This window comes from Carettochelys insculpta, chromosome 23 (assembly GCF_033958435.1).
Source record: "Carettochelys insculpta isolate YL-2023 chromosome 23, ASM3395843v1, whole genome shotgun sequence".
Taxonomy (NCBI): Eukaryota; Metazoa; Chordata; order Testudines; family Carettochelyidae; genus Carettochelys; species Carettochelys insculpta.
In genome coordinates, this window is record NC_134159.1 from 14,509,822 (window position 1) to 14,524,855 (window position 15,034).

The following is a 15,034-nucleotide window of genomic DNA, read 5'->3' on the forward strand; positions in this document are numbered from 1 at the left end:
GGGCTCTGACCATTATGCAGCCAGGCTCCCTTTGCCCCCTCTCCACCTCCCCCCCCCATCACTGGGCCTGGCTGAGGCTTAACAAAGTGGTGAGGTGTTGTTTTTGGAATGCAGACACTTCCAGGCGAGAACATCCCTGAGCTCCGACTAGCTGACTAGCCTCTGGCCAGCGAGAACCTTCAAAGTAGGTGCAAGTGAGGATCATGGGTTAACCTGCCCTCAGAGAAAATGAGTTCTCCTAAACTTCACTAGTTTCCTAGGGCTTTTCTGTAAGGTCAATGAGAGACATTAACTCATCTAGTCTGATGACCTGTTTAAGAGAGGTTATGACATGGGGCAGATAGCCCGAAGCAGGAGGTTTAACACTTTCTAAAGCTTTTATTTACTATGACAACACTCTTGTAGTGGCAGCACCGAGAGCCCTGGACTGGGCCTCAAAAGACTGGGCCTGTATTTCTGGTTCTGCCCATGTGCCTGCTGGATGACCTTTCGGGCCTCAGTTTTCCCTTCTGGAAAATGGGCATAACATCCTTGCCTGATTAAAAAGCCTGCTGTGAGTTAGGGCTTCTTATCATCTCCTTACTTCATAGACTAGCTAAACCCTTGCTGGATCCCACATACCTGGTAGTTGCAGTAATAGCTTGTGGCAATGAGGTCCTCTGCTTCACTATTTGTTGTGTGAGGAAACCATTCCTTTTCTTCAGGCTGAGTTTGCAACCTGCAATTTGCCCAGCTGGCCCCTTGTTCTTGTATCAGGAGGGGGCTGCAGAGCAGTCCTTTCGCCCCCCTCACTACACCATGCGCTATTTGTGCGTTAGCCACAACCTGAAAAGGAAATTCCAGAGGCCCCCACACACAGCAAAACCTGTGCCCCCATTCCTGGCAGAAGACCAGAGCATCAGGGAATGCCCCCAGTGCTACCGGTCTCTGCCAGCAGCCTGGGGTATCAGGGAAAGCCTGCAGTATCCCTTGCCCCCTGGCCTTGGCAGAAGTCTGGGCTACAGGAGAAGCCTCCAGAACCCTCATCCCCATCAGAAGATAGAAGAAGCCCCCAGCATCCCCCATCCCCAGCAAAAGCTATGGGGTGTGGCACAGGACCCCAGCAGCCTTTGAGCCCCAGGGACCATGGTAGGGAGATGGATTGTCTCTGGGTTTGGGGACACAGTGAGATAGGGGCGAGAAAGTACCAAATGGACTGTGGGGGCTGCGGTGGAGGCGGAACCCTGAGTGGGCCAAGGCGGGGACCCCAGGGAAGGGGCAGAAAGAGGTGGGGCAATCAGCAGGGCTGGGGTGGAATGGGGCAGGACTGCAAGTGGGGGCAGGGGCAAGATATGGGGAGTGGGCCCCGCAGGCACTTGTTCTGGCCCAGGAAACCGTAATCCATCTCTGTTATGAAAGAGCAAGTCCCCTGTCCCAGCCTAAGTTACATTACTGCTGGTGCCCAGGCTCTGGTGGAGGGCCAGGGCTGGGCTTAGCTGCTCCAGGGAGGTGGCTTTTCTTGCAGTTGTTAATTAAACAGGGGGAACAATTAACTGGGTTAAAACCCCCAAACAATCGCTCTGGGGCTCTGCATATATTAGGGGTGCAGTCGGCACTGGCCTGTGCTTTACGGCTCTCCGGGTGCTGTGCATTTAAATAGCACATGGGACTGTCCATGCTGCTTGTGTGCCGCGCTCAAGCGAACTACTTGCACATGCTAGTGTGACGAGGGGCAGCCTCAGCTGGGCACCATCACCTCCTCCTGCACCACCCTGTCCCCTCCAGAGCCCCTCATGTGCTCAGAATCTGTCGGCCCCAGCCCAGAGCCACCTCCTGCACCCTTTCAGCATCAGCCCCCAACCCACAGCCTGCCCCTGCCACCCACCAGCAAGAGCCTTCCTCCCTGTGCACCCCAATTTGGGGGACATGAGTGAGTGCCTGAGCATGGGGGAGAGCCAGTGACTGGGCGAGCAGGGGGAGGGGCAGGGACAGGGCAGAGGTGAGCTAAGGGCATCTGGTTTTCGGCAATTAGAAAGTTGGCAACTCCAGGCCAACAGCTATGCTCCCAGCACCACCTCACCCCTGTAAGTGCCATAACCCCTGTCTGGTGTGTCCTGCCTCCCCCGGAGCCATAACCCTGCTTCAAGGCCCCGCTCCGGGCCAAGCGAGGTGGCACAGACAGGGTGAAGGTCTAAAGACCGGGGGTGGGAGGCGGGGGGGGGTGTGTGCTCAAAAGTGTGGCGCCTACTAGTCTTGGCCAAAAAAGACGGATGACTTCCTCCTTAGCCAACTGGGTCTCAGTGATACCGGCTGGATTTTCATACCAACAGCCAATTCAGCCTTTATCAGGGTCATCAGGCATAGCTCGGAGTGATGTCACTTGTGCCACAGCCTTTTCCAGTAAGACTGAAAATGTGGTGTCATTTTTCTTGAGATTTCCTCCTAGGGCTTGCCCAATTGTCCCCTCCCACCCAGCTGATTAGGTATGTAATAAAAGATCCAGGAAGGTTAGACTGACAGCAGCTTTTTTGTGCATCTTCCAGGCAATATTACACTGAAAACCTCTTTGCAATCTCATCTGCTCTGGCTTTAAAAACAGCTTTAAAAGCCCCAGTGGGGGGCAGCAATGCTGACATTGAATTTCGTGGCCAGTAGTGGGCTGTGGTGGAGCAGCTATTCGGGGGCGTGTGTGTGTGTGTGTGTATGTGTGTGTGTGTGTGTGTGTGTGTGTTGCGCGGCGGTGGGGGGGGGCTGTAATTTAATTTCCTTATTTGATTTTTGCATAGTTAAGCAAGGAGGGGGGAACAAAAGGCTGCTTTTCCAATGCTGTGGGAGGCTGCTGAATACCAAGCGTGGGGCCGAGCGCTCCGTAAGCTGTCGCATAATCATTTCCTTACAACGCATGCTATTTGCCTTGGCAATTGATGAACAATAATTAACTACGGCTGTTCCGTTGGCACTGCCGAACATTGCCAGAATGATTAGCAGTCGCTGGAGAATTCCGTACTCGCTAGTTCCAGCACTGGCATAGCCTGCGCAGCACCCCATGGTCTTGTCAATGTGCCTAAAACCTTGCCCTAGAGGTGGGAGGGCCATTCAGACACCAGGCCCATCCCAGCCCGCGGCTGGAGCCAAGATTTTGGGTGCCACGCGTACAGGTTTGGCTTTCTCATGGTGGGCGATTAGCACGGCCCTAAGACCCAACAATCTGTGCCGTAAAGATAATGAGCTCTCCCACTCGCGACTGGGCTCGGTCCGATTTGAACAGGCAAGCGGCATTCCCTGTAAGCTGAGTGCTCAGGTGGCCGCTGAGGCATGATTCAGGTGCCACCCAGCTGATTGGCAGAACGGCCACAGTCAGCTGCCTGTGTCCATTGGTGGTGCACATGCACACAGGCCTCAATGCACATAAAATTTATTCCACACCTGGAAAAATTAGAGGTGGGGGGCACTGCTGATGACCTAGAGGTAAAAGGTTCTGGTAACCAAAGGGCCCTCTAATTTTTTTTGCATCTCTGGGTAGAATAAATTTTGTTACGTGCACCGAGGCATGTGCGGAGGTGCACCACCAATTGGAACACAGGCTGCCCACTGTGGGTGATCTGCTAATCAGCTGGGTGGCACCTGACTTTCTCCTGGGTGGCGCCCCAAATGCTCAGCTTACAGCGAACACTGCCGCTACCCCATTCCCGGCTGAGCCATCCAACATCTTGGATGAGTTGCCCAATGGGGGTGGCACAGGCTGTAAATTTCTCAAGCGTAATGACCTCATTCCAAGCCCAGCCCAACTACCCATGCAGCGCTGCTCCTACATTCTCCCAGTGCAGGCGCCCATGATGTAGCTCCCAGGGCTGCTGGAGAAACACAGAGCCTGCAACCGACAGCAAAAGGCATCTGCTTGGCTAGAAGTCAAATCCAGGATGCTCACACAAAGCCGAAAAGGGATTTTTTTTTTTTTTTTTTTTTTTTTAAAACTTAAGGCGCGTTTGTCTTTAATTAGACACCTCGCCTTCGTCTAATTTGACAAACTGGAACCTCCACTGTCTAAGGGATTGACATCAGTGCTCTGGCAAGGATATCAGACAGGTTCGCATATGACTAGAATGAGGTGTAGAATTCCTCTGCCCTCTGCCAAACCCCCAATCCCCATGTCATTCCTGTGTGGAGCGAAATGGCACATCTATACTGTATCATTACCCAGCAATCCTGCGGCCCTTAGGCTAGCTCTGCACAGCAAAGTTATTTTGGCATAACAGCCGCTCGTCCGAAATAACTTTGCAAGTGGCCACGCACCACAACTGCTATTTTGAAATAATTTTGAGCTAGCGGTAAACTAATGTCAAAATTGGTAAACATTTGATGTGGGACAGTATCTATTTTGAAAGAGCTGTTTCTAAAGAGGGACTGTGCAGACAAGGAATAGGGGTTATTTCGAAATTAACTATTCTGGAATAAGTGTCAAAGAGGTAGCCATCTTAGTCTGTAGCTTCAAGACCAACAAGAAGTCTTGCGGCACCTTGTAGACTAACAAATATTTTGGAGCATAAGCTTTCATGGGCAAAGTCCTGCTTCATCTTTGCCCACGAAAGCTTATGCTCCAAAATATCTGTTAGTGAATAAGGTGCCACAAGATTTCTTGTTATTCTGGAATAGTTTATTTTGAAATAAAGCTGCTGTGTAGCCATAGTATTTTGAATGAGAGCCCTTGGAAGCACATAATTCATAATTAATTTGCTTATTTTGGGGCTTCCCTGGAGTGTGGACGCGTTATTCCAGAATAGCTCAGGAAGAGCCCTGGCATGTCACCAGACATATCCTTAGAAACTAACATATTTTTACACCCAATATGTCTTGGCTGCTAAAGCGCCACAAGACTGCTTGTTTTTTGTGAAGCTACAGACGAGCAGGGCCCTTGCTCTGTATTTGCAAGGGAAAGTACATCCCTTCCAATGCCTTTGTTCATGCACCTGTCACACCTGCTCTGAGGCGGACACTGTTCATCTAAGCACAGAGGCTTGTTGTCAGTTTGAATGGGTCATGCCTATACTCACCCCAGCTGCATTGGCTGGCGACATGAAGCAAATCTGTTATTCATTCCATTACTAAACCAACTGGTTTCTTAAGGCGATGCCCTTCCTTCCCCAAGAGCCAACCACTGGACCTGGCTCCAAGGCGTTCACTAGAATGAGACCATTATAAGAATGGGACTGACAGCCGGGGAACTCTGCCAGCATCAAAGTGGTCACCGAGGTGAACCGGGTTTGTGGGGGAGGGGGGGCATGAGAAAAGCATCAGGTGCCCAGCACGCTAGAATCCAGGCTCACACATAGCACTTCCGAGCACGCAATAATTCAGCCAAATGCCCTACTTGGGAGACACTGCATCCTGTGGAGGAAGCCTGTGAGTGTCTAGAGCCTGTGCCCAACACGGGGCCGAGTTGGCCATTTGTAACCCCCACCTGCTCCCATCCCGAGGCTGGCCATGCGATTGGAATAAATTGTATTTAAAACCTGGGGGGGCGTGGTATGTGCGTGTGTGTGGTGGGGTGTCCTTGTATATAACACCCTGTCTCCTTTTTTCAGGCAGCCAGCCCTTTGATGGCCCATTTTTTTTTCTTGCAATGTTCATTCCTGTCTGTAGCCAGCAACCAGAATATGTCCATGGGCCTTTGAAGCAAAAGGAACCACTTCCTTTGGCCTCAATGGACTTTAGCTCAGGCTGTTACCAACACATCCAGACACTGGAGCAGCTCGTGCATAATGCAACAAACCCCCCCCACTGCCCTAGCGTGTCCCTACACTGTGGCTACTTAACACAGCACAGAAACAATTGCAGGAGAACTCTCGCCTGGCTGTTCCACAAGCCCAGCTGCTGGAGAAGCTGTCTAGCAGTGCATGGCCTGTGACCCACAGCTGAACAGTTCCAATTCTATGCAGCAGCTGGCAGCGGGCCACCGACATGGACGCACTGCTACACGAGACAAGCAACGTGGGGAAAAGACGTGAATTATTTTAAAAAATTCTCCACGTTAATATACCCAGAGAAAGAGGTCAGGCCACTGGGCGACCCCCACCCCTCCAGGCTCCCAGGGCCACCTTATGGGACAAATGCACAATTAACGTGACTTATAAGGGCTGACCCATAGCCCAATGAGATGGGGTTGTGTTGTGGCTCAGGGTTTCTGGCTGCACGGCTTGTAGCAAACATTTTTTCCATCCACACTGGGTCACATGGATTCCTACTAGAACTAGCCCCTCTATGAGAATGGCCCTTGGGCTGTAGGTAGAGGCTGGGGTGGCAATTCAGCCAACACCGCCATAAGTGCAGGTATTAAAGTCACAAAAGCTGGCTGGGTGAAAGGATTTTTTTTTTTTGGCTTCAAAGGCATTGAGCAACGGCAGCATTCCTGCTAAAGTGAGCTCTTGGGCTGCCACCCAGGACAGAGTCCACTACCACCCAGCTGATTGGCAGCGTGCCACAGTGGGCAGCATGGGTATCTACTGGTGGTGCACATCTACACCTGCCTCAGTGCACATAACAAAATTTATTCCACACATGGGGGAAAAAATCCTAGGGAACCCTGCTCAGTGCTCCACAATGGGGGCTTTGGTGGTCTGTAGGCTGCCGAATGGATTTAGGTGCAGCTATGCCACATTCGGCACACTGGTGTTGTGCAGTCTTATGCAAACCACCCTCGTTAGCAGCAAATGGCCCCCCCCCCCCCAAAACACACACACGCTGCTGTGCATGTGACTAGACTGAGCAGAGGCTGTCGCTTTGGCTCAGCGGCTGTTTTGCTGGACTACACCCCACAAGGTTTGGCATTATGCAGCGCATTGTTGGATGCAGAGGACCAGTACTGAACTATTGTGCATATGTGGTGGAAGACTGGCTGGTGTGCAAATACATTTCAGGCTGACCGGTACACTCCATGTGACTGTGCGCAGACTTTGGCAATAATACTGCCTTTCTTCACCTGGCGAGCGCAAGGTGCCAGGCTCTATCAGAGAGCAAAGGATGATTACTAAGATCTATGGTTTAAAACAACTTTTCCTTAGTTCTGTCCTGCTGACAGCCTTCTCTCTCCTGTCTCTGGCCAAGGAAAACGCCCACGGTGCTGCCTGCATCTGTGCGGCCCCATCCCCAAGTGAGCTGCAACATGGTTGGCGGTGTATATGGCTGGCTGAGATCATGGGCTTGAGACGTCAATTAGAGCTTTGCAAGTTTTCTGTTCCCTGCTCTGCCGCTATGCGGTTCAGAGCCTTGTGAGGCCAGTCCTGGCTATCTCCTGAGCTGAGCTGTCACTCATCCCTCCATCCGCTCATTGGGTGTGTACATCTGTGACGTGGTACACGGCTCTGACTAGGAGGAGCTGATCAAAGCTTGAAACCTAAGTTGTGGGCTGAGCCTGAGACTAGCTGCCAAGCTGTGCGAAGTATATGGGGTTCCTAAGGGCTTTAGGCTCTTTTGACAAGCCCTGCCTTAGACTGAACAGCCAGCGCCTCAGTGATCATCTCTATGCATCATGAACAGCCACATTAAAGTCTTCTGCACAAACACAGTAGGAATCTGAACGCTCTGCTGGTTTTTCCAAAGCCCTCACCAGTCCTCTGGAAGAGAAAGACAGACCCTGTGATGTGAACAGCAGCAGAAGCTTTGACTACAACTAATACCAAACTCTACAGATATCTGAATGCAGATGTTATCACTCAGCATATTGTGCAATTGGAGAGCGAGACCAAAACATAGGGCAACACTGGGCACTGCCCACTGCCCTGTGACAAACAGGGCTCATGTGTCTGGGGGCAGGGTATAAAGTTTAATCTCACCAGCTAGCCAGTGTGTTTCACCTGATTACACCAAGGAAGTAATTTGCCGTTGTGGGTCGAGCAATAGCAGTAGTTCTATGGCTCTGTAATGGAATCCTGTAGCTCTCCTGTGCTGGGGTGGGTTGTTAGCGAAGACGTATGCAAAATATGTACTCTGGTGTGAATGAGGTTCAGTAATATTTACCCTTCTCGCAATTTTTTTAGCCATGCACCATGATGACTCTCGCTAGACGTCTCCCAGTGCAACTTGAGACCATTACTTCAGACCATTACTCCTCATTCTGTCACCAAAGAAAACAGCCTCTCTCCATCCTCTTTGCAATCCCCGTCTGACAGCTGGAGGCTGCGATTGAATTCCCTGCACTCCTCTGTAGACTAAATAAGCCTCAATCCTTCAGCCTCTCCTCATAAGTCCTGTGCTCCAGTCCCTTAATAATTTTTGTTGCCCTCCTCTGGACTCTCTCGAATGCGGCCACATCCTTTTTGTAATGGGGAGGCCCAGAACTGGACACAATAGTCCAGATGTGGCCTCGCCAGCACCAGATAAAGGGGCATAAGGTCTTCTCCAGATCTGCTGGCAATGCTCTTACTCATGCGGCTCAATACGTCATTAGCCTTCTTGGCTCCAAGGTCTCATCTACTGTAATGCCAAAGACCTTTTCTGCAGAACTGTTGCTGAGCCCCCAGACTGTAGCAGTGGTTGGGATTCTTATGTCCTAAATGCAGGACTCTGCACTTCTCCTTGTTACACGGCATCAGATTTCTCTTGGCCCAATCCTCCAATTTCTCTTGGCCACGTCGGACCCTATCCCTACCCTCCAGCATACTTACCTTTCCCCCTAGCTTACTGTCATCCGCAAATGTGCTGCAGATACAATCCAGCCCCTCATCCAGGTCATTAATGAAGATGCTGAACATAACTGGCCCCAAAATCAACGCACTGCAGATACCACAGGTTCAGCCTGCCGGGCAGATTGGAGTGCTGCTCACTTTCGCTTGGACCTGCTGGGTCAGCCGTGCTGGCACTGGGCTCTGACCTCTTTCAGGGCTGCAGCTGCTGGAGTAACCCAGGAAATCATAATCCCAGTGGTTTGATTTCAAAGGGAGCCTGTGTCTTGGTAAGTATCGGAGGGGTAGCCATGTTAGTCTGGATCTGTAACAGCAATGTGAAGTGAGTCTGTGCTCACAAAAGCCCATGCTCAAAACTTTTCTGTTAGTCTATAAGGTGTCACAGGACCCTTTGTTGCTGTGTCTTGGTAAGTCTGGCTAAAGCACCTGCGCTCTTTGTGCAGGATTCGTCCTACAGTGACGGGGATTTATACCCCCCAAAGTCTCCCATCTTGTGCTTCATGACTGGCAGCCTTTTTTATTTTATTTTGTAAACCTCTTTGTTAACCACATCTCAGTCATGTGTGGGCAAATGGCAGCTTCTTGCTCAACAACTCTGCCCCAGGGTGTTTGCATCATTTTGCTTGGCTGACAAACCCAAGCTAGTAGCTGGGCTCAGAGCTGGTATAACGATGGGACAGCACTTTGGGCTTTTGCTTTCAAACTGTCAGCTAAATGGCAATTGCAGAATCTTTGTCCCTGGGTGCCCTAAGCTGCAGCTGGGTGGTCCGACCTAGTCAGGCTGTGGGATAATAAACAAGTTGAAATCACATTGTCTGACTTGCAAACTAGGCAAATTTGATCTGGCGTCACACGGAGAGAATAAATCAGCCAACGCCATGGACTTCACAGAGGCGAGTTTGCAGAGCCACCGGTCCCCTCAACAATCACTCATGCAGCAAGCATTTCAGTGGAGCAAATCACCTCCACCCATCTCTTCAAGCAGAAGCGAACCATGGCTGCTATCTGCACAGTCAAGGGGCAGTGCTCCCTTTCACTCTGTGCTCGAAGAGATGTGTGGAGGTGATTTGCTCCACTGAGATGCTTGCTGCATGAGTGATTTTTGAGGGGACCGGTGGTTCTGCAAACTCACCTCGGTGAAGTCAGTGGCATCGGCTGATTTATACTGGCTGTGGATCTGGCCCCAATTCAGGAGAGCATTTACATGCATCCCTGAGCAGTGATTTGTGCCCAGACCAAAATCAAATGTAACTACAAACACTACAACTACATCCAGAAAAGCCAGAAGCAGGAGCTTGTTTAGAAGTAATCAGAAATGCACATTGTGGGCCGTGTGGCATGAATATTTCCTAATGCCTCATTAACGCTGAAACTGACCTTGCATCTGTGCAGTGGTACCTCTGTGCCTGGTGCATATTACCTGGTGTTTCTTCTCAGGTGTTTGTTATAAAATAACTGCGCACTTCAGGCCTGTAAAGGCGGGAGGAGGGAAGCTGCTGACGGCTGTGCACATAGTAAAACCAGTTTGCTGCCATTTATAAACCAGTTACACGAAAGAAATCCATACAGTGCCAGAGACGTTTATTGGCTTTCCTGACATCTGTCAGCTCTTTACTAGCACCCTTAAAATGGAGTGGTATCAAGGGTGACACTTTGAACTTGACTGCACAGAATGCTTTATTATGCCCATTCAGCCAGATAAGAGCCTTAGGGAAACTACACAGCGTATCAGAAAAGGAAGGGGAAAACATATAGTGCAGTGTGTTAAAACCAGCTCTTCCCCCACCTGGAGCTTCGCAGAAATAAACACGGTTGCCAAGCATGTGTCCTTTAAGACAACGCAAGAGGAAGCAACTGATCATGACTATTACAGAGGGTAGTGGACTAACAGGCAATAAAATGAATGGGGCAAACTTTCTGGCTGCTTACCAACTTTATGGGCTCATCCTGTTCTTGCTGGATGTATAAACTTTCCTGTACAGCAGACCACCAAGGAAGGAAAACTGTGACGATTAGGCTGGGGTAGCGTTTAGTAGAGACACGCATTAGAGGGCTAATGATAGGCTTACCTGCAATATATTGTTCAACCACTAGTTATCTACATGCTGGACAACATTCTGGTCAACAAGAGAGACAAAAATGGAATTTGAGCTGTGTGGAGAATTTGGCCCTAACTTAAGTCTCTGGTCTCATTTCTTCACATTTTGCTGCCTGCCTCTCTTCCAAAGTTTCAAGTCTTTCACATGCACCACCAGCTCTCTCCCAAGTTCCCCGCCTCATTACAAATGATCTACCATTGTGCCCCTGCCTGACTACATGGAGTAAGATAAAATTCATCACACAGTGCCATCAATTTTTTATTAATATCCACTTGTCTGTCACCATGTCTTTCATCAAAATGGACATTGGGGAGAGAGGGAGTGCCCCGGCTTTTCTCTCCTTTTGTCCATGAAAAGAAAAAGATGAAGAGAACATTGACAGAAGAGGAGTAGAAAATAAGCAAAGGAATCATTTCTTTTCTCTGTTGTTTGCTTTCCTTTTTTGCTCTGTTCTCTTCTCCCTTTCAGCAAATCCACTTTCTTCCTCCCCAACATTTTTTCCCTCTGTGTTCCAAATATTGGGAATGGAACTACAAACCACTCACACATCTCAAACTGAGCCTAACTGGTGCTCAGGTATAGAATAAAAAATGGTTGTAATACCCAAACAGCTCATGCGGAGAATATATCCAGGTAGGACATCGTGAATGAGTGCCAGGGAGCATTTTTCTTTGCAATCTTTTATCTTCTTTTTTGGCCAATGGACACTCTCCATGAAAAGTCAAATGCACAAGTCATCCTGAGTTTCATTTTGGATTTCCCTGTGCTGGCTAGCAAGAACTCATTATTTGGCATGTTGGGGTTGATTGTCCCAAGCTTTTGTGAAAGCTCCAGAACCTCTATTACTTTCTGTTCATTAACAACTTTTGTTTGCTCTCCCCTGCCCTTGGTTGCAATTTTCAGCACCATGCAGATTTGCAAACCAGGGATGGGAATTCCAAGAGAAGCCACGTCATCAAGCCATATCTTTTAACGGGGTGAGTCATTAAATCATGGTGCTGTTATGGTAAGTCTCAGCAGCTAAAGCATTTTTAATAGCATTAGCAGCTCTGACGTCAGAGCACAGATGCAAAATTAACTGGCCACAAAGCTAATATGTAAAATCTTTGGATTGTACTTAGCTTCTGATGAATGTACACATTATGTAGGTGTTTAGATGCATTATCTCATTTGCCAGTGATGCTATTGATAATCCACTCCTCTGTCTTCTTGTACCAGGCTGTTCACCTGACTACAAATTACGTTTCAGGTTGCAATCTGCTCTCACTTTAAATGGACCTTGGCTTACTCTAAAACCAAACCACCCACCCACACACAGCTGCCATACTGGTATGGGACACTTTATTTATAAAGCCCTGAAACTTTAGAAGGCATAAAATTGTGTTGAGCAATACACATTCCGTCCTCCACAATGTATAAACCTAAAGGTACAACTTGGTAGAATATTGGATTATGGCTTTGTTAAAGTGCCCTTGCAATGTCAGTGGTTATGGAAGTGGCTGCATCGACAACTCTGGAGCCCTTGGGCCGGAATCTCCTCCCCGTTTTTACAGCTGTTGTAGTTTCATTGGTGTCCATGGTGTTATTCCTGATTTACACCAGCATGAGAGAAGAAAGTCAGTCCCTGCCCTGATCTACTCAGAATCAGATGGTGCAGAAGTTGCTCAGCTAGTTTCTCAACTTTGACCTGTGGTGAGCAGAGGAAAGTCCCCTCCCTGTGCTCATTCATTCTTGGACGCCTCTACCAAGAAGGCCAACCTGGCCAGTTTGTAGCAGTTCGGACAGTGGTTTGTGGCATGGTCACTTACTCATTGGGAAACTGACTCAGACCATCAAACTCATTTAACAGAGGCCAAACAGTCATTGCATGGCAACGATTTGCAGTCATGAATGATTTGGGCTGGATTTGAATCAGCCACGGATGCTAAGCAAGGTTCCGTTTCTCATTATAGCACAGCTCATGACAGAGGCCTTCAGCCATCTAGCGATCTGAGCTTTACTAATTATAGCTCTTCTCCTAAGCCTTTACCTGTTGGTGGCTTATTGTATAACACATAAAACAGCCATCAAACAAGAATTCCTCTCTGTGCATCTGCAGACTTTGAGGGTGTTGGTGCATCTGCTGGCAGATACATTTTAGTATCATTTGAAGTTGGGGTGGTCAACCAGTTAAAGACTAAGCCAAAACAGCTGTGGATAGAGTACAAAGAGCCACATATTACATATTTATTTTTATCTATCTATCCATCTATATAATTTATATTGAGAGAGAGAGAAAGAAACAAGTAATACATGGCACTCCTAGCTCCCCTGTGCTAACCCAATGATAGCAACTCACTGGAGCCACTGCCACGCTTGTCCTTCCAAGGTAGCACTCCTGGCACATGGCTCTGAGCAGGAGCCACATTTCATTGCTCAAAGAGCCATGGGGTGGGCACCCTGGATTTAAGGCACTGATTAAACTGGCTTGGAGTATCGTTTAGATGGCTGACATGCTTGGAAAAATACAACTGGTTGGAATCACCATTTCCCCCAGTAGAGGGTTAGCATTTCACACACGGCTGGGAATGCCTTTTAACCTGTGGAGCATATACAGTAAACTTTCATATCCAGCAGTCCCGGAACCGAGGAGTTGCCAAATATTCAAATATTCTGCTTAATAGAGAGCAATGCATAACACAAAAGAAAAACAAGATTAGATATTAAGAAACAAATGTATGCGGAATACTTTATTTACACATCACACAGAACTGGAAGGGACCGTGGAAGATCATCTAGTCCACGCCTCTCCTCTCCTGGCAGGACCAAGTGCCACCCCTAATTTTTTTTTTTTACTCTATTTGCCCTAGACCCCTAATAACCTTCTCAAGGACTGAGCTCACAACCCTGGGTTTAGGAGGCCAATGCTCAAATCACTGAGTTAGTCCTACCCCCACCAACAGTAGCATTTTACACTGTAAACTTATACTGTAATTGCAATATTTATTTGTATTTACTTTCACTATACCACACTTAAGGAAAATGTGACTATGGTTAAAATGCCAGTTATTGGAGAGTTCTGGATAATAGAATGCCAGATGTGAAGGAGTTTACTGTACAAGTAAAGGTTCTGTCTCTCGCTCTCCCCAGTCTATTTCTGAAGTGCCCAAGAAACACAACATAGATGTGGGGCACGGATGTGATTGGCTGCAGCAGAGAACAGGATTACTCTTTTTTAGAAACAGGGCCGTGGTTAGAAAAGGACAGTGAAGTGGTATATTTTGGAGAGGAAGAGGAAGTGATTGAAATCAAATCTTTATAGACAATGACATTACCAGGATCAGGAGCTTGGAGGTCATAGCAATTTGATGAGCTGACTGTGTTGCAGCATTCCAGCTCAGCATTAGCTCTTTAGGAAATAAGGGGAAAAGGTTGTGAAACGGGGGATATTTAAATTTGATGACTACGATGGTATAGGGAAGAGAGATGGTAAACCAAGCCCACAATCTATTTATAAACATTGATCATTGTACACTGAAACTGGCAGGTATACAGCCTAAACCCATCTTCATTAGTTCTACAACCAAAAAAATACAGCCCAGGTGACAGTCATACCCTAATCCTCTGTAGCAAATACCTTGGGCTAGCCATTTTGTTGGCAAAACCCGTGGAGTATCCAGATTCCCCAGGGCGTTCTCTCACCAGTAAGGGCACAGAACACAGCACTTTTGTTGACAGCTGTACCCCCTTTGCAAGGAAGAAAGCCTCTGTTGACAGAAATCTGTTGCCAAAAAGCTGATCTGGACATTCTGGGGGACCTTCTGTCAACAGAAAGGGCTTCTGGGACACCGAGCAGCCCCATCTGCTGTGCTTCTGGTTGGCTGTTTTGCTGATAAAGCAGGTGGGCAGCCCAGGGGCTCTCTGTTGACAGCATGGATTGCTCTTGTGATCTGCTTAGCAGTCTGGCAGCGATTGGCCAACAAAAGTTTTGTCGGAACATATCTTCCAACACAAACATCCATGGACAAATGGCTCTAATCTAGACATAGTCTTAGAGAGTTGCACCATATCATCGTGAAACTATTGTTTTAAAAATATTGTTCTCCACATGCTTTGGGCAAAGACATAATTGAATGCCTAATTCAGGCTCTTTCAGACACTGTGATGTATCTGAGTGCTGGTGCAGCCCATCAGTTAACTAAAACATATGGTACAAACACAGACTGTAAAATGATCAAGTTTACACCATTTCATTTCTTCCATCCTGGGAGCATTAGAAATAAACAAAGGTGCTAAGTG